This window comes from Rhinolophus hipposideros (genome assembly GCF_964194185.1).
Source record: "Rhinolophus hipposideros genome assembly, chromosome: 4".
NCBI classification, from domain to species: domain Eukaryota; kingdom Metazoa; phylum Chordata; class Mammalia; order Chiroptera; family Rhinolophidae; genus Rhinolophus; species Rhinolophus hipposideros.
Window position 1 is genome coordinate 44,328,198 of NC_138050.1, and position 19,281 is coordinate 44,347,478.

The window sequence follows — 19,281 nt, forward strand, 5'->3', positions numbered from 1 at the left end:
TTCCTAGTCCCACAAAGCCAACTGCCTATTTAACACATTATTTAGGATATTTTAAAGGCATCTCAAATTGAACATGTCTACAATTGCACTCTTGATCTTCTACTCAGTGCTGGTGGTAATAGTTATTAATGCTGTTTCTGGATCTCTTCTTTCTAGTGGATTGTACTTCTTTGTGCCCTTAAAGTTTGATGAGGTTACATAACTTGCTTTGGTCATGGGAATGAACAGAATTGTCCTATATCACTTCCAAGTACAAGCCATTAAGAGCTGCTATACAATCTGTCGTATTCCCTTTCCTCCTTCCAAAGAAATCACTAACATTTTAGATGGTGGAGACATCATCAACTTAGTTTCCTAAATGCGTATACAATGGAACAAACCCCCTATCTTACATAAAATGGTCATGTAGTGTGAATGAGAAATGAACCACAGATTGGTTTTGTTTTTTTATACAGCTTTGTTGAGATTTATTTCACATACCATAAAATTAATTCAGTGGTTTTAAGCATATTTAGAGTTGTACTATCATCAGCACAATGTAATTTTAGAACATGTTCAATACCTCCAAAGTAAACTTGATGTACATTAGCAGTCTTTTCCCATTTTCACTTACCCTACTCTCTACTGTGTTTCCCCAAAAATAAGACCTAGCTGGACAATCAGCTCTAATGCGTCTTTTGGAGCAAAAATTAATATAAGACCCAGTTTTATTCTACTATAATGTAAGACCCAGTCTTTAATATAATATAATATAATATAACATAACATAACATAACATAACATAACATAACATAACATAATATAATATAATATAATATAATATAATATAATATAATATGGGTCTTATATTAATTTTTACTCCAAAAGATGCATTAGAGCTGATTGTCCGGCTAGGTCTTATTTTCGGGGAAACATGGTACCTCTAGCTTCAGGCAAATGCTTATCTACTTGAACCTGTTTTGTTTACATCAGTAATAATTTGAGACTGCTTGTTTTTGAAGAATAACTCACTGATACATTGGTCTTCTTCTAGTGCTCTCTACCTTAATAAATGTCACCCACCATCACAAAAATTAGAAACTTAGAAGTTATTTTTGACATTCTGCTCTATCTCAGTCTCCACATCCAGCTAATCAAGAGCTCCTCTGAACTGTATTTCCTTAATATTTCTGAAATTTGTCTGTTTCTCTCCATCTCCATTGCTACCAGTATAGATCAAGATGCTACCATCTCTCTTACACTTTTGCTAGTGTTTCCAAATTCCTGATATATATTAAACTTCAGGATTTGGGAAAAAAAATCAGAATTCCTTGGAAACGATTCTGTATTTTTCATAACAATTTATGTGTCTTTTTGATGGTAGAGTTGTAATAAATTTTAACAACATTTACAAGTACTTAAAATAATAAATGACTATAACAATAAAGCATGCATTTTTCTCTGACAGGATTATATTAAAGTTTCATATATTTTCTATAAAAATGTAATAATAAATACATAATTTATGATTATCATGAACAAACATGTGACAAGATTCTATATTTTAATAAAAATAAAAGTGATCTCTTCCTGATAATGTTTGGTTACAAAAAAACATTAAATAAAAGAAACAATACAAAATAAATGCCAAATAAAAATTATTTAAAAATTAAAATATGAAATTCCAAATATTTAAGAATTAAAAGGTATTCTTAAAATGAAATTTGAACATACACAAAGCATTGGTTGCCCTTATAACGTCGATCTTTGTATCATGACAAATATTGCAGATGTAGAAATATTTCTTACATTGTTCACAGGCAGTTAAATTTTTAAAACTCCAGAACCATTTTCAAACTGGGCTTTAAGGTATACATTGCTTCATATAGGCTCATATTATTTTTTTTTTATCAATAAAAGAATTCTATCCGCTTTTCAAATTACGGCTTTGCCATGAAATCCATATTGCTTTCGCTAATTCAGATTTTAGATCAGTTTCTAATTTTGTGTTGAAGTACCCACAATAATATCCTCCCTTTTTGCATTTCCTATGTTAAAGTCATTGCATTGAACTGTAGCCCATAGTAAATATTCAAACTGTGGAAAATACCAGTGAATAATTTATTGCAAACTATTAAAATAACATGACTTCGGATTTCCTAGCAAACTTAATAACACTACTCAGAATCCTGTGTCAAAACTGCCAAATTAAGGACTTCGCATCCAAAACTTATTTTTTGGAACATCAAATATAGGATTTGTATAAAATATACCATGTGAATAAATGTATTAATTGATTTTATTTGTAATAACTCAGCCTCATCAGCACAAGGGGCTGCAGATATATACTTGCAATGTGACAAGAATTACAAGACTGACATTATATTTGTGACCCCCTCTCTCCTATGTATTTATGTCTCAGTCCTAGAAATGTTGACCTTAACCTTTCACTTTGTGTGTCCCTGTCAGCATTTCCTACTCTGGCTTGTCACTTGATGTCGGTAGATTCCTTCAAACCAGCGTCTCCAGTGGATTGTGGAGCTGTAAATCTCACAGGAGGACTATGTTATTTTTTTCCTGTTTTTCTGAACTCTTGACTAATTTTTCTTGGGATTCGGAAAAAACAAATTTCCCGAGAAATGTGGGAAAGAATTCTCACATGGAAATCCTAACTCTTATAATAAACTCCCTGTATCCAGTCCTGCTCTTTTCGTCCTTTATTATATTTAGAGTTACTTTCTAGAAACACAAACGTGATGAAGTTGTCCCTATGCTGAAATGTGTTTGACGGCTTTCTCATTGCTCTTAGATAAAAACCAAATCCTTAAAATGGTCTTTAAGGTATCTGCAAACCTCTCTGTCCTCTTATTACAACTCTTTACTTCTGTGTTACATTTGAACTACACAGGCCTCCTTTTTAATAACATGCTCTTCCCATCATGAAACCTTTGTACTACTGTTTCCTGCAGAAGGAGATATGTTCTGCGGTGTTGGGGGAGGAGGAGTGCTGATAGTGTAGGACCTGGTAGGCTATTGCCACTTCTTTGGCTTTTACACTGGGTGAGATGTGAAACCACGGGAGGGTTTTAAGCAGAGTTGTGACATGACCTGACTTATATTTTAACGGGATGACATCAGTACCTTTGTTGAGAATAAATGGTAGTGGGATAAGGGCAGAAGCAGGGAGATTAGAAGGCTATTACAATAATCTTATGAAATAGTTCATGGTTAATGGTACAAAAATCAGTATGGTAGTTAGCTGGCAAAGAAACAGTCTTAAATCAAGAGCTCAGGCTGCTTCTTGATTTCAGCTGACGAAGGCTTCAATACTGACAGAGGTACAATTTGAGTATGTGAGAGTCCCACTTGATCTACAATAATGCATCCTAAAAGAAGAGTAGCTGAGCTCTGAGACTGCTCCTTTTTCAGTTCTGTTGAAAGTACTGAGACTAACCAAAAGGTGGCTTTACTTAATAGGAGATCTAAATATGCATTTGTATAAATGTGATAAGATGATTTGCAAGAGAATTCCTGAACATATAATCTGTTACCCTGTGTGGATCTGAAAACACTACTTTCTTCAATTAACTTACCTTTTTGGGGGGTTGGGGTGAGGAAAGCGATTAGGACATTGGGTCCTGAGCAAAAACTCCTCTCATTGGCTGATGACATCACACAATAGCAGGACAGATTTAAAATCTCATTTTATCCACCTTCTCTTAAACTACTTTGTGTGATCATCATGTGTTAATGTAACTTTCTATAGCTTTCAGACATTTTTTTTCAGATGTTTCTTGTATGGACAAATGATCACAACCATCTTAAAGTGAGGATGAGATATAGGGAACTACCTTTCTTTTGGTTAGGGATAAAACTCGAGATTATTCCAGAGACATGGTGATGTCACCATATAACTGTTAAAATTAGGACCAAAGATGGTTCAAGTGTTGGCCTTTCCAGATCTACACCCTTAGCTGAATGTTCTAATCTTCCTTAGGACTCTGAGGAACCTAGTATTAAGCCAGGTTTAAATCCTGATACTGCCACTCATTTTTAATTACCTTGTGCAAGTCACTTAATATTTCTGAGCCTTGGTCATCATTTGTAACATATAGTAACATATCCTTCATAGGTTTATTTGAAGATTAAAGGACATACTAAATGTGAAGTTATGTAGAACTAAGGAAGTACTCAACAAAGTTGAATATGTATGGGATGAAATCAGTCTGGCCATCCTGTGTTAAAGAAGACATAATAAAGAGAGAATCAGCTGAGAGAGAGAGAGAGAGAGAGAGAGAGAGAGAGAGAGAGAGAGAGAGAGAGAGAGAGAAGGGAGGAAGGGAGGGAGGGAAGGAAGGAAGGAAGATGAAAGAAAGAAAGAAGGAAGGAAGGAAGGAAGGAAGGAAGGAAGGAAGGAAGGAAGGAAGGAGAGAGAGAGAGAGAGAGAGAGAGAGAGAGAGAGAGAGAGAGAGAGAGAGAGAGAAAGAAAGAAAGAAAGAAAGAAAGAAAGAAAGAAAGAAAGAAAGAAAGAAAGAAAGAAAGAAAGAAAGAAAAAAAAAAAAGGAATATTTAGTTCTGTGATTTCACAGCCAATCACTTCCTGGAGAGGTGGTAGAGCACACAGCATGCAGGTAGTCAGTAAGGGAGGAGGGGGTACTGGGCAGCAGGTTTATGGGCAACATATGAGGGTGCCATCCCCAAATAAATATTTCTAATTGACAATAGGAATTAATAGAAATTACACATAACAAGTATATGTGAAAACTACCTTCATTTTGTAATTATCTAATTTTGTATGCATTATTGCCCTCCTTTTACAGATGAGGAAGGTCAAACACTTTATTTAAGTGACTTAAACAAGGTCACTCAGGGAAAACCCAGTAGAGCTCATTGTAGAATCTAAGAAGCATTTATATTTTTTCCTTCAGAGTTGACTTAAATAACAGACTGACATTAAAAAGAGAAGAATGCAAAGTTGATGCTTGACAACTGAATAAACACTGTAGTTTAGGAATATACAAATATTTCTTACAGAACAGTTATTTAAAATATGTTAAGAGCACAAGGTCATCTTTAGCTGGCAGCAAAACAGCAAAAATCATTTTAAAAAAGGGTATAGTACCATGAAGCCCTGTATAATGATTAACACTTACTTGCCTCTTCCTAAAGAGTAAAACAGTAAGAGGAAAAAGCTTAAAGTGAATGAAAATGTCTTATTCACAATCAAATGAAATGTTTTGGGTCTAGAGCCAAAAAACACATTCTGTAATTTTTTTTTTCTTAGATGACTAAAATTAACTTGCTCAATTATATATTTTCCTGCATCATTCCTCATCCACAAAATGAGGGCTTTTGACCAAGTAATCTCTATGTTCCTTTATAGCTTTTTAATTTCATGACTTTAATTTCATGACTCTATTCAATTTGTCAGTTAAGGGGGGAAAAGAGAGATTTTAACTTTCAGTAGAATTTATATTTCACCAGAAAGATAAAATAACATGTTTTGCCTTAGTAATTTTCCATATAAAATAGTTTTCTCTTTGTACTTTGCACTTAACATGTCAGTAAACAAAGATTTCAAAAATCATTTCAGGCTTGATAGAGGTGGAAGGATCATAAATATAAAAGATATAGCATCTACCCTCACACTTCTAATTTTACATTGAAAACATTCTTAAGCATATTAAACAATTAGGAACCAATGAGAATTTCTACATAATGAAAATTACCAAAATTCATCATCTTGAATGGTCTGTTTAATTTAGCCATTTTAATGGTCAGTCTGGTATATGGAATAGTTGGTTGATTGTGTTGCAGAATTTCTAGATTGACATCAAATTTATAAATATACGAAAATGTTATAAACATTTTGAATAGAGGTTTAAAGTCATCTAAATATTTTAATGTCAATATGCCCTATTATCTAGGTAAAAAACAAGTTTACTATGTAAAATGTGAGGCCATAGGGTCTTTTCAAATTCTTGTCATTTGTCAAAATACCTCACCCTCTACAGGATATAATATAACCTTATCAAGCTACATAAAATTGGAAAAAAATAAAATATGTTTCTAGGATTCCCATTACTAAAGTGAGTGAAGTGTGTTAATGTCACCAGATTAATTAAGAATTTTCAGTAATAAGAAAATAGGTGCTTTTAAAATTCTGACACCATTGAAAACATAGATTTATCAGACGCTGATTCAACAATAGAGAATAATTTTAATGTGAAAAGTTTTATAATCTAATGCCACTATTTTATTTTGTGTAAGTCATTTAAGTTCTTTGGAACTCCATATCAGCATGTATACAAGACATTTGGATTGAATTAACCTTTTCACACCAAGAGGGCACATAATAATAGTAAATATTCATTGGACATGATGTGTCAGGAATTGTTCTAAGTGCCTTTACATGTATAAATTCATCGAGTCTTTAAAACAACAGTATGGGGTAGTTACTAACATTGCCATTTCTGGTTTTACAGATTCCAAACCTGAGGAACAGAGTTTAAATAATTTAAGATTTCATTGATATTGAATAGCAAAACTGGGATTTGAAGTCAGGCCATCTGCCACCACATTCCATGGTTTTAACCATGATGCAATACTGCCTCTTTGTTCGAATAGCATGTACTCATACTCTCCCCTCCCTTATTTGAGAACACTACCTATGTTGGGCAAAATAATTCTACCCTAACCCCACAGAAGACATCTAAATCCTGATCCTTGAAATTTATAAAAGTGACTTTGCATATGTGATTAAGGTAAGGATCTTAAAATGGGCAGATTATCCTGGATTATCTGGGTGGGCCTAATATAACAATAGGGGTCCTTATAAGGGAGGCAAAAGTGTCAGAGTCAGAGAAGGTGAGGTCCAAGTGATGCAATTACTAGAAGGGGCCACAAGCCAAGGGATGGACGTGGGGTAGCATCTAGAAGATGGAAAAGGCAGGAAAAATATTCTCCCCTATAGTTTCTAGAAGGAATGCAACAGTGTCAACATCTTGATTTTAGCTCTGTGAGACTCATTTCAGACTTCTAATATATAGAACAGTAAGATAATGTGTTTGTGTTGTTTTAAGACACTAAATTTGTGGTAATTTTCTTTATAGCAGCAATAGGAAAATAATACAATAACATAGTGAGTTTGTGTGGATGATCAGCATGTTTCTCAGGTACACTGGGTGAAAGAAAGGTCACAAACCCATGGATTAAACAACCTCTAAGGTCTGTTTAGCTCTGAGATCATACACACATCTATGATATGTATTTTGTAACTACATGTGGTAAATTCCTACCTTAACCTCCTTTAAGATGATGTTTTAGTAGTAGCTCTGATGAAAACAGATTCCAATTATCTGTGTAAGAGAATACCAGGAACTTACATAAAATTAAAGTGATGTATAGGTTCAATATTTTTCAAGTTGTTTTGCATATTCACCAGGATTATTTTAAAACACTAAATTAATAGGTTTTACCATAAAGGATCAGATTAATTAGTTTTATTTATGAGAAAAATAAGTATCTAGTAGAGTTAATTTACAAATAAACTCAATAAAAAAGTTTAATAAACTCTGAACTAGGGTCAGATGCTATTAGATGAGAATCCTAACTCAACACATGAATATAGTTGGGAAATTTTCTGTTTTCTTTTTACTATATTCGCTTTCTTGCTCCCAGAAGAGTTAGTCACAAGCTCTAATATTCCTAATTCAATATTTATACTTTGTGTGTCTTCACCTAAGAAGATTGATTGTAACCAAAGTAGACATGCATGGTATCAAAGGTGAGGTGAGATAGAGGAAAATGATCTGATTGAGACGGTTTCAATCTATCTCATTTCTAAGCAAAATCTGATTCATGATATAATAAGATTAATTTAGAAAAAAGTAGATTATGTTAAATTCACAGAAGGAAAAATCTATGTGCATAATTCTTCATATAATCATTTGATGAGCTTCTCTAAGATTTCAAAATATCAGAAAATTTAGAACTGTTCTTATGACAATATTTGGCTAATATAAGTGATTTTGATATTGTCTTATACTACTCAGGTTGCATACAAAGAGATTTTTCTCACTTACATTCAGGATTATCAGAAGCAGGTTCTGAAACAAACTAATTGGCAAACACTCTAAGAAGCATTGTTCAAGATCAGATAAATCACAGTGTTTTATAATGGCTAACGTAATGCTGAAATAATTTAGAGTATCATGGCAAGAAGTTGAATCTCAGTGGAGCATTTTCAGTTTTTTGTTTGTTTGTTTGTTTGTTTGTTTGTTTGTTTTAACATCTAAGGGTTTCCAGTCCATATGGAAAAGTGGATTCCATTTCCTAAAGGGAGTACAATAAGTGTGTGAGTTTTAGAACAAGGTTGCTTGTGTAGCTCAGCTCATTTTGCCTGAAACTTATTACTGTTAAACTGAAAATGATTGTATGTGTCTTACAAAGACAGTGAGTGTGTTGTCCTGAAGTAGCATCTTCTATCAGCTCTGTGAGGTTAGGAAGTTCATTTCAGTGGGTTAGCAGTTTTCTCTGAAGTAGGGATTTATAAAGTGCATGTTGTATAATTACAAAGCAGTGAAAGAATAGTAAAAAAAAAAAGGAAAAGAAAGTGAATATGCTTTCTCAAGGATCTACTTAGACAAACAAGGCATGAATATATGAGCAAGATGGAGAACAATGGTGCGAGTAAACAAACGTACAATAATGTGACCTGACAGTGACTGTGAGTGCTGAAGAAAGTTATAGAGAAGAGCAATGTAAGGCTCAATTAGTGAGAAAAGCCTTCTGGAGAAGACAAATCTGACTGACTAGGCTGCGGAGTTAATTCAGGATTTAGATAGTCTGATGAGAGAAAGAAGAAAATCCCAGTCAGAGAAGGATGAAGAAATGAATAGTTCATTTATTGATTTAAAAAAAAAAAAACACTGAATGATGCCTATGTGCCAAAAGTAGTCCTAGGTGCTAACAGTACAGTAGCTAGCAAAGCAATAAAAATTAAAAAAAAAAATCACGTCTATTATAGTTTACATTCCATAAAAATAAGTAAACTGAATGGTTTGTTAGATGAGGATAAGAACAATGGGGAAAATAAAGCAGAAAAGACTATGTGGGAATGGAGGAAACAACTTTAAATAAAGTAATTTGGATAGGTCTCATTTAAAATGTGACATTTGGGTAAGATTCGAAGAAGTGAGGGAGCAAATAATATGGATTTAAGAACAGAGCATTGAGATGGCATGATCAGATCCTGAGCCAAAATCATGCCTGGTATGTTTGAATAAGAGTGGGCCAGAAAGTGTGGATGGAGCAGGATGAGCAAAAGGGAGAACATAGGAGATGACATCAGATAAGTAACAAAAGCCAGGTCATGTAGGACTACATGGCTTACTTGAAGAATTCAGGCTTTTACACTGAGTGAGATAGGGAGGCACTGGAGAGTTAAAACAGAGGAATAACAGACTAGTTTGTGTTTAACAGTATCACTCTTGATGCTCTGCTGAGAATAGACTACAAAGGGCAAGAACGGAAGGGAACTGTTGGTGGGAAGTTAGACAGCAGCTTTAATAACTCAGGAGACAGAAAGTGGTGGTTTGGACCACAGTGGTAGTTGCGGAGCTTGTGAAACATCAAACTTTGCAGGTCAGAGTAAAACATTTTGCTGATGGGTTAAAAGTGTGGGAAGAAGGAGGAAAGAAATGAGGAAGGGAGAGAAAGAAAAGAGAGACTATGAATGAGAATGAATTCTGAGCAAGTGGGAGGATGGGGTTGTCATTAACTGGAAAGGGGAAGATTGTAAGAGGAAGGTTGAGGTAAAGATCAAATGCTTACTTTAGGGCAAGTTAAGTTGATGATACAGAGAGTCAAGTGGAAATGTGGTTGGGTATGAGTCTAGAGTTGAGGACAAGTTACATGAGGAAAATAAAATCTGGCAGTTGTAAGTGCACATTATGTTTAAAGCCTTGGGGACTGAATATAGACTAAAAAGAAATTCAAAGAATGAACTCTAGGGCTCTAATGTTTTGACAGTGGAGAGATGAGAAAGTGGTACATGATATTGAAAGCAAGTAGCTAGTTATACATAAGCGTAAAGACAAGAGGGTGTGAGGTCCTGGAAGCCAAATGAAAAAAAAACAAAAAACTGTTTCAAGGAGTTAAAAGAGTGATCAACTATGCCCAATGTTACTAAAAGGTGAGGTAATGACGACTGAGATTCTTCATTAGATTTAGCTATGTAGAGTCTATTGGTAGCTGAAAGCCTTGGCAAATTCTGATGTTATGAATGTAGTCATCACTTTCCTGTGTCATATTTCCCTAGGGGTACAGTATGGTTTCATTACCAATTATAACATAGCTTTAGGTTTCTGGTGATTTAAAAATACGATTCTCAATTCTTTGATACACTCTCCTTCATAAGATGAGGCTTAGTTCCCTTCCTCTTCAGTGGGGGGCTGGACTTAATGATGTGTTTCTAATGTATGTGACAGAAGTGAAAGTGTGTGCTGCCAGTTAGGATGGAAACTATTGTGGCTTCCTCCTGGACATGACTGCAGCCTCATGAGATACTGTGAGCCAGAACCACACAGCTGAAGCCACTCCCAAATGCGTGACTCACAGAAACTGTGAAGTAATAAATGTTTATTGTTTTAAATTTTGAGATAACTTGTTACTTGAAAATAGATAACTAATACATATTTTAGTACTGGGAAGTGAGGAGCTGTCATAACAAATATCATAAAAATTTGGAGTGACTTTGGAACTAAATAATGTGCAGAATCCACAAAGACTTTGAAAGCTCATGTACAGACTGTTAGTAGAAGTTGGGACTTTTGAGGAGACTGTCAGTGAGGCTCAAAAGAAAGTGAGGACTATTTTATTGGAAACTGAAAGGAAGGGATGAGCCTTGTTAGATAATGACAGGCAAGTTAGCAACACCGTCACCTGCAATAATATGGAAAGTAGAAAATGACTTCATGAACTGAGTGAACAAGCTAAAGTAATTTCTACACAGAATGTTGAAGGTTCTACTTGGTTTCTTTCTACCTATAGTAAAATGTGAGAGGAGAGAGATAAGCTTATGGAAGATCTGCTAAACAAAAAGAAGCTAGTACTTTAGCTTTAAAATTGTCCAGCCTCTCCAGATCATGAAAGATGATAAAATTAAGAAGTAGTCTCTGTCCAAATATCAAATCAAGGTTTCAGCCAGGTCTAACAATGTAGCTGGGGGTGTGGCTATAAAATCTCTTAAGACTTCAGAAGGATCAATGGTGCTGCTTCAGAATACCATTTAGTCAAAAATAATAGGGACCTCTGAAGATCCTTGTGTCCCAGAGCTCCCTTCAATCAAACAATATGGCTTTAAGAAGCTTAAGGACATTGTCCTTCACCAGAAGCCCTACATAGAGAAGAGTTTATCTTGATTTATAGGTGTAGATTTATCTAATGCATTGGAGCCCAATAACATTGCAGGAGACCTGCAAAGCTTAAAAAAAAAAAAAATCAGCAGAAACACTATCAGTTTAAACCGAAAGGGATACAGATAGTACTCAATAAAAAGAGGCCTTTGAACCCCACCCCCCCGACTGCCAATTGTACTGACAGGAATAAGGCTCACAAAAGCACTGAATTTTCATGTACATTTCAAAAAAACACAAGTTATCTTTCATGAAAAAGAAAGGATGACTCAGAAGGCAAAAACAAGAGAGGAGCCAAGAAATATGAAAAATTATTCCCAAGTCTTGAGTCACAGTCAAGAAACTGGCAATCTAACCTAGATTGGATTTCAGAATTGGTATATACTAGTGATTCCAGTTTATCTTCCATGCCTGTAGTGAATATCTTCTGCCTAGCCCACCACTGAATGTAGGGCATGGGGAGTAAGCAATAACTTGTCTGTTTAGTTCACAGAATTTTAGGTCAAGAGAAACTGTACTCAAGGATCTGTAGTTAAGGAAATACATCCATGAAGCTTCATTCACACCTCAGAGTTATCTTAGATTTCAAGCTGCAACTTTATTGGGTACTTCTGGGGTGTGGGTATATTTTGCATGTGGAACAAATAAAAATAAATTGTGGCCAGAGTATAAATCGTGATGGTTTAAAAACATGTCTAGAAATTCTTTAAGATTGGAGCTTAACCCTCTTCCTCTTAAGTGGGGGTTGAACTCATTTCCAATGAATATAGCTGGGTGGAAGTGACAGAATGTGGCTTTCGTGATGAGGTCATAAAAGGCATTGTAGCTTCTTCCTTTTACTCACTCTTGGAATGCTTGCCTGGGGAAATCTTACTGCCATATCACAAGGACACTCAAGCAGCTTTACGGAGTGAGAACTGAGGCCTCCAGGCAAACACTGCGGAGTGAGCTTGGAAACAGATCGTCCAGCTCTAGACAAGACTTCAGATGTCAGCAGCCCCAAGTGACATTTTCATTTATACCTCATGAGAGACCCTGAGCAAGAACCACTCATATTCATCATGCACAGAAACTGTGAGATAGTAAATGTTTGTTGTTTTATGCCACTAAGTTTTGAGGCAAACCATTATGCACCAATATGTAAACAATATAAGACTCATCACCCTCTAGCAGAATCACTGGAACCCAAGGTCCCAAATTCTCCATCAGGGATATGTGCATGTGTGGGAGGGGGATGGGGCAGAATTCCAGGGCTCATGAATGATGCTGTTTTTCTTGTTTCCACCTGGCTTTCCTCTTCTGGTCATTAGAGGCCTTATTCTCTGCTACACCCCATATGCTACTGTCATATGATACTATCTTATCATATGCCAACTCTCATCATACTGATCTAGAGATGGGTTCTTCTGGAGATTTCCAGTCAAGATGGCAGAGTAGGTAAACGCTGTTCTTACTTCCTCTCATGACCATATCAAATTACAAGTAAACTACAGAACATGAGACTTCTACAGTCTTGAGAATCCCTGAAGTTTAGATGAACAGAAGTTCTACAACTAAGGACATACCGAAGAAGCCACGTTGAGACTGGTAGGAAGGATGGAGACATGGAACTGGCTGGTACCACACCCAAGTGTGGCAGTTAAAAATTGGGAGAGATATTTTGGCTGTGGAGGTCCCCATAGAGGAGTGAGGAGTCCCAGCCCCTCACCAGACTCCCCAACCCAGGACTTAAATGCCAGAAGAGAAAACCCCACAACTTCTGGCTGTGAAAACCAGTGGAGATTGTGGCTCAGTGACAAAGGAAGCTGCTGGAGTCCCAGGCATTCCTCATAAAGGACCCACACACAGATTGACTGGAAGGGCAGCTTTCCCCCAGACAGATTACTGACAGAAGCCATTATTTCTTTGTTGAGCCCTCCACCTTCCAGGCATGCAGACACAGGCTGTCACCATATCTGAGTCTGTAGTAATCAGGCTTACATAGTTTGCTCCACTCTGGCAATTTCCTGGGATGCCACCCCACTCATCTTGAAGGCCCACCTAAGCTGTTTCCATGGGCTTTTCCATATATACAGGCTGTCTTGGCTCACGCTGCGGACTTTCCTAAAATCTGTCAAAGGATCACAAACCCCAAACAGCAGCCCTGTTTGCAAACAGCAAACCCCTTGGCATGCCCTGTATCTTTTGCTAAGCAGCCCCAAACTGGAATTGGAGGTAGTTGACCTTGGTTCACAGCTTAGCCTTTCCCAGGCACCTCCAAGCCCAGCATGGGTGTGGCCATCTGTGGATTGCTTTGTGGCTTATCTGAGGTGGCCCTGGGAAGGGCATGGGCTGTGCTGAACTTTGTCTATGGTAGGTCCTCTCCTGGTAGGCCCTCAGGCTGGCATGCCTGGTATCTGGCTTTAGACCAAGTGAGATCATCACTGGTCTGCTTCCATGGATGAGACACCAAAAGGGCAGACTAGGCAGGCACCAGAGCTCTGCTAACATGAATCCTGCTCAGCCCCTGCATAATACCTCCTCCACTGTACTCAGAGCCAGTCCTCACAACCAACTAGCCTGAGGATCAATCCCTTCCATTGATGCATATAGAGCAACCAAGGTTCAACTACAACAGGAGGGTACACACAATCCACACAAGGGACAGACCTGGAGCACCCAGCTCAGGTGAACAGGGAGACTGCACCACTTGGCCCCACAGGACACATACTACATAAGGCCATTATACTGAGACCAGGAAATATAGCAACCCTAGCTAATACAGAGAAACAAACAAAAAGAGACAGCCAAAATGGGGAGACAAAGAAACATGTCCCAAGTGAAATATCAGAACAAAGATCCAGAAAAAAGAACTAAACAAAATGGAGACAAGGAATCTATCAGCTGTGCAGTTCAAAACATTGGTTATAAGGATGCGTAATGAGCTTAGGGGAAAAGTAGCTAATTCAGTGAGAATTTTAACAAAGAGATAGGACACATAAAAGTGGAGATAGAAAACATAAAAAAAGAACCAGTCAGAAATGATAAATACAATAGCTGAAATGGAGAACACATTAGAGGGAATCAACAGTTGATAAGATGAGTCAGAGGATTGAATCAGTGGTTTAGAATATAAGGTAGCAGAAAACACTCAATCAGTACAGCAAAATGACAAAGAAAAAAAAAAATCCACAAAAATGAGGAGAGTTTAAGGGGCCTCTGGGACAACATCAAGTGTACCAACATTTGCATCATTGGGGTACCAGAAGGAGAAGAGAGAAAGCAAGATGTTGGAAACTTATTTGAAAAAATGACAGAAAGCTTTCCTAACCTGGCAAAGGAAATAAACATAAGCCCAGGAAGTGCAGAAAGTTCCAAACAAGATGAACCAATGAAGTCCACACCAAGACACATCATAATAACATTTAACCAAAGGTTAAAGACAAAGAGAGAATCTTAAAAGCAGCAAGAGAAAAGCAGTTAGTTACCTACAAGGGAGCTCCCATAAGACTGCCAGTTGATTTCTCAACAGAAACATTACAGGCCATAAGGGATTGGCATGAAATTTTCAAAGTGATGAAAAGTAGTGGGCCTACAACCAAGATTACTCTACCCAGTAAAGCTATCATTTAGAATCAAAGGACAGCTAAAGAGCATCCCAGACATGTAAAAACTAAGGGAGTTCATCACCACCTAACTAGTATTAGAAGGAATGTCTGAGGGACTTCTTTAAGAAGAAGAAGAAAAAGAAAGAAAAAAATATGAATAACAAAATGACAATAACTATATATCTGTCAACAACTATTTTAAATGTAAATGGATTAAATGCCCCAACCAAAAGATAGGGTGGATGAACCTACAAGAAAACAAGACCCTTACACATGCTGCCTACAAGAGATTCACTTCAGATTGAAAGACACATAGACGGAAAGGAAAAGGATATTTCATGAAAATGAAACAAGCATACAAACACAAAAGCTGGGGTGACAATACTTACAAAAGTTAAAATAGACTTTAAACAAAGGCTATAACAAGAGACAAAGAAGGACCCAGTAATTTCACTTCTGGGTATTTATCTGAAGAAACTCAAAACACTACTTTGGAAGGATATGTGTATCTATATGCTCATTGCAGCATTATTTACAAAAGCCAAGATGTGGAAGTAGCCTGGGTGTCTATCAGTGGATGAATATATAAATATGAAGTGGCACACATGTACAATACAATATTACTCAACCATAAAAAAAAATGAAATCTTTCCATCTGCAACAACATGGATAGGCCTAGAGGGTACTGTGCTGAATGGAGTTAGTCAGACAGAGAAAGTCAAATGCCATATGATTTCACTTACATGTGAATCTAGAGAACAAAATAAACACACAAATGAAACAGAAACAAACTCAGATACAGAGAACATTTTAATGTTTGTCAGTTGGGAGGGAGTTTGGGGTGTAGATGAAAAAGGAGAAGGGATTAAGAAGTACAAATTGATAGTTACTAAATAGTCATGGGGATGCAAAGCATAGGATAGGGAATCTAGTCAATAATATTTTAATAACTATGCATGGTGTCAGGTGTGTTCTAGTTTTATCAGGGTGATCACTTTGTAAGTTATATAATGTCTAATCACTATATGGCACATCTGAAACTAACATAATATTGTATGTCAACTGTAATTGAAAAATAAAACAATTATTAAAAAAACAAGAAAAGAGCTTTTGAATGGTAAAAAGAGAAAGGTTCTTCCTCCTCACCTGTGTTATAGTCCGTCATTAAAGCAACAAAAGAGGTTTTTTGTTTGTTTGTTTGTTTGTTTTACATATTTAATCTAGCCTGGTCTCTAAGAATATAACTCATTTATTTGCCTGCTTTAAGTTTCAGTGCATCCTTTCCTAGAAAAGCTAACAGTTTGTTCCTGAGGGGCAAGTCTGGAAGACAGTCTGAGAGACACACACCCTGAAGTACTTAACATTCTCTCTACTCTTTGACTACTGACCATGGCCCAGATCAGGTGTCTGTATATCTCCCTCTGAGTAATCCAGTTAAACGTGTGTTATCTACAAGTTTAACACACGTATGATACTACGATGATAGACTGTTTAAGATTAAGAACCCAATAAATGGATAGTGATATGATCTAAAATCTCTTACTAGATGATTTCTTCATAAGGTATATAAAGTTTAGCATGACCATAAGTGGTTATTTATAATGATATGAAATATTCTTTCTCAATAGAATCTGTCCTGAAGCAATCAGTAGGGTGAAAGGCAGACAGTTTCTAGATATCTCTTGTAACGCAGGGTCTCAGCTCCTGGCCAATGAACACAAGAGATGTTGAGGCCAAAAAGGAACAACGGAGCCATGGATAGGGGGTTCACAGCACTATATTCTATTCTCGATGGTGGCTAGTCGAAACACAAAAATCAAACATCTCCCAGCAAGGGGTCTTCCTGTACCAGTCTTGATGGCGCGTGGGTCGAGACACAGGAAGTAGGATCCGCAAGATCTGCACCATCCGCAATCCATGCCATCGGCCCTTGCTAACATAGCCATGGCAGTTATATGCAAAACAATATTGGCTAACGACCAATGGGTTACAGCTGATGGCCAACTAATAACTGAGCCAGCACCTTTCCATGTGAGGCCGAGAGCCTGGAAACTGCTCTCCTGGCCATTTCCCAACACCTCTTTAATACAATATCCAAGCAATAAGAGCAAAATGACAACCTCTTAATTCTAGATAAAATGACCAAAAGTGACTTCTTATACATACATTGCCAAACTTAACTGTGCCATGCTCACCACTGAGGACTATGCTATGGGTTGAAATTCTGCCACAAGCAGTAACCTAAAGAGGCTGCCCAGGATCTCTGAGGGGGCTTGGCATGAAAAACCTACTCAGTATGGATGGTCTACACTAGACTATAAATAAACTTTTAAGAGAGGATCTAAGTTTATCACTTATTTCTGAAATACAAAGAAAAATAATAGAATTCTAAAGAAAGGCACAGATTCAGAAAGGGAGTTGAAAGAGAAATCATGGATTATGTTGAAGAGCACTTGACAACTGCAGAGTAGAGGCAGATGTTGTGGGGATACTGGGGCTTCAGGGGTTTCTAAAAGTACCAGTTCTTTATAAGACTCCATGGAATTACCAATGAGATTGATTCACCTCCTTTCTTATTTCCCATGCGGCTTTACACTAAACTCCTATCACTAGAGAGAGCCTGATTATTTGTTTTTTTTTAAATGGCATGAGCTAAGTACAGCAGTCTCATTTCTTAGGGCCAGCTATTACCCTCATTGTATTCAGTTGATCTTCCCATGAGCTTCCTCAGGTCCTCATGAAAATAACCCCTGGTTGGCCAATCTGCTCTATCTCCATGTCCAAATTATAATAATGGATGCCATTTATTGAATGAGGCATTATTTTGAACATATATCATCTCCAATCCTTACACTGACTTTCGTTCACTAAGTTAGCAAATATTTATTTTAGGACCTATGAACAACATTTTAAAAATGAGGAAACAGAAGCTCAGAAAGATTAAGGACTGGTCCAAGGTCACACAGGTAATAACTGACAAAGCTGGTATTCAAACCAGCAATTATCTGGCTCCAAATTCCATCCACTAATCCAGAAGTTTCCAAATCTGGTTCCAGATGAGAGTTTATTCATTCAACTAGTAAATATTGAGCAACCAATATGTGCCAGTCACTGCAGATTTCGCAGTAAATAAAACAGACAAAAGAGCCCATATTCTAAAAAATAAGACACACAACAATTAAAATATTGAACTTGAGGGGCTTGAAAACAAAGATTCTTATAGCCTGTAAGACCATGCTTTTACAGGTCAGGGGATTGGGTTATAGAAACTGTATTTTTAACGAGGATCCCAGGTAGCATTTTTATACTTGGTCTTGACTTGACTCCATTGCAGTAGAGAATGCTGACTCCTGCTAAACATGTTGAAATTCATTATGCTTATGCTGTTTAAGTCCTCATTCTTGAATACATCTTACATAGTGTTTTCTAAAAGTTAAATTTTAGAAGAAATGGTAAGATTATCTTAATATTAGACATTAACCCTGGGAAGTGGAATTTATATTAATTGATAATAGAGATCCTGCAATGCACACATTTCTAAATATGTGATTAGGATTGGAGAGAGACTTAGAGAAATTTATAAACCCACTAAAAGGCAAGCACTGATTTTAAAGGTGTAATCATGGGGTTTAAAGAATCTCTGTTCGGGTTATTGATTATAACTTTATAAGTTTCAGTTTTATAGGCACAACACCTAAAAAAGAAATAATGATATTTGGAAGCCTGATCTTGAAAACTCTAAATCTCTAGGAAGGACATGGGATGAGGGGAGAGCAACCCGAATCCATTGACTAGAATGGAAGGCATGTTGGAGAGCAGTAGAACAAGTGGGAGCATTTGTTAGAGGCCACCAGATGTTGACATGTGTTTTGATTTAGCATTGGAAGTGATAGGGAAGTATTTCATTCCAAATTGGGAAAGAGGAAATAGGCAATTATAGGACATGGCTGGTCTGGGGAGAAATAGCAGCTGCCAAATTAATTCATTTGCTCAGGGAATAAGGGACTGCTGGGGAGTCATTGGCTCTGAGAAGGGCTCACTTTGTTGTAAAGAGATAATTTCAAGGTTCAGCGTTGAAGACATGAGCCTTTAAGAATAACCTCACCCATCCACTAATATCGTTCCCTAAATTTCCTGGGTCTCCAGACTGCTCTGAATGGTCTGGTATTATAGAAATGTGCTTAGCCTGTTTTAATTGTGACCTGTCTATAAAGTGTAACAATGAGATACTCAAATTATGCCAGCACCATGGAACGAATATTCTTAAATTCAGATACTAAAAGACAAGCTGCATCTCT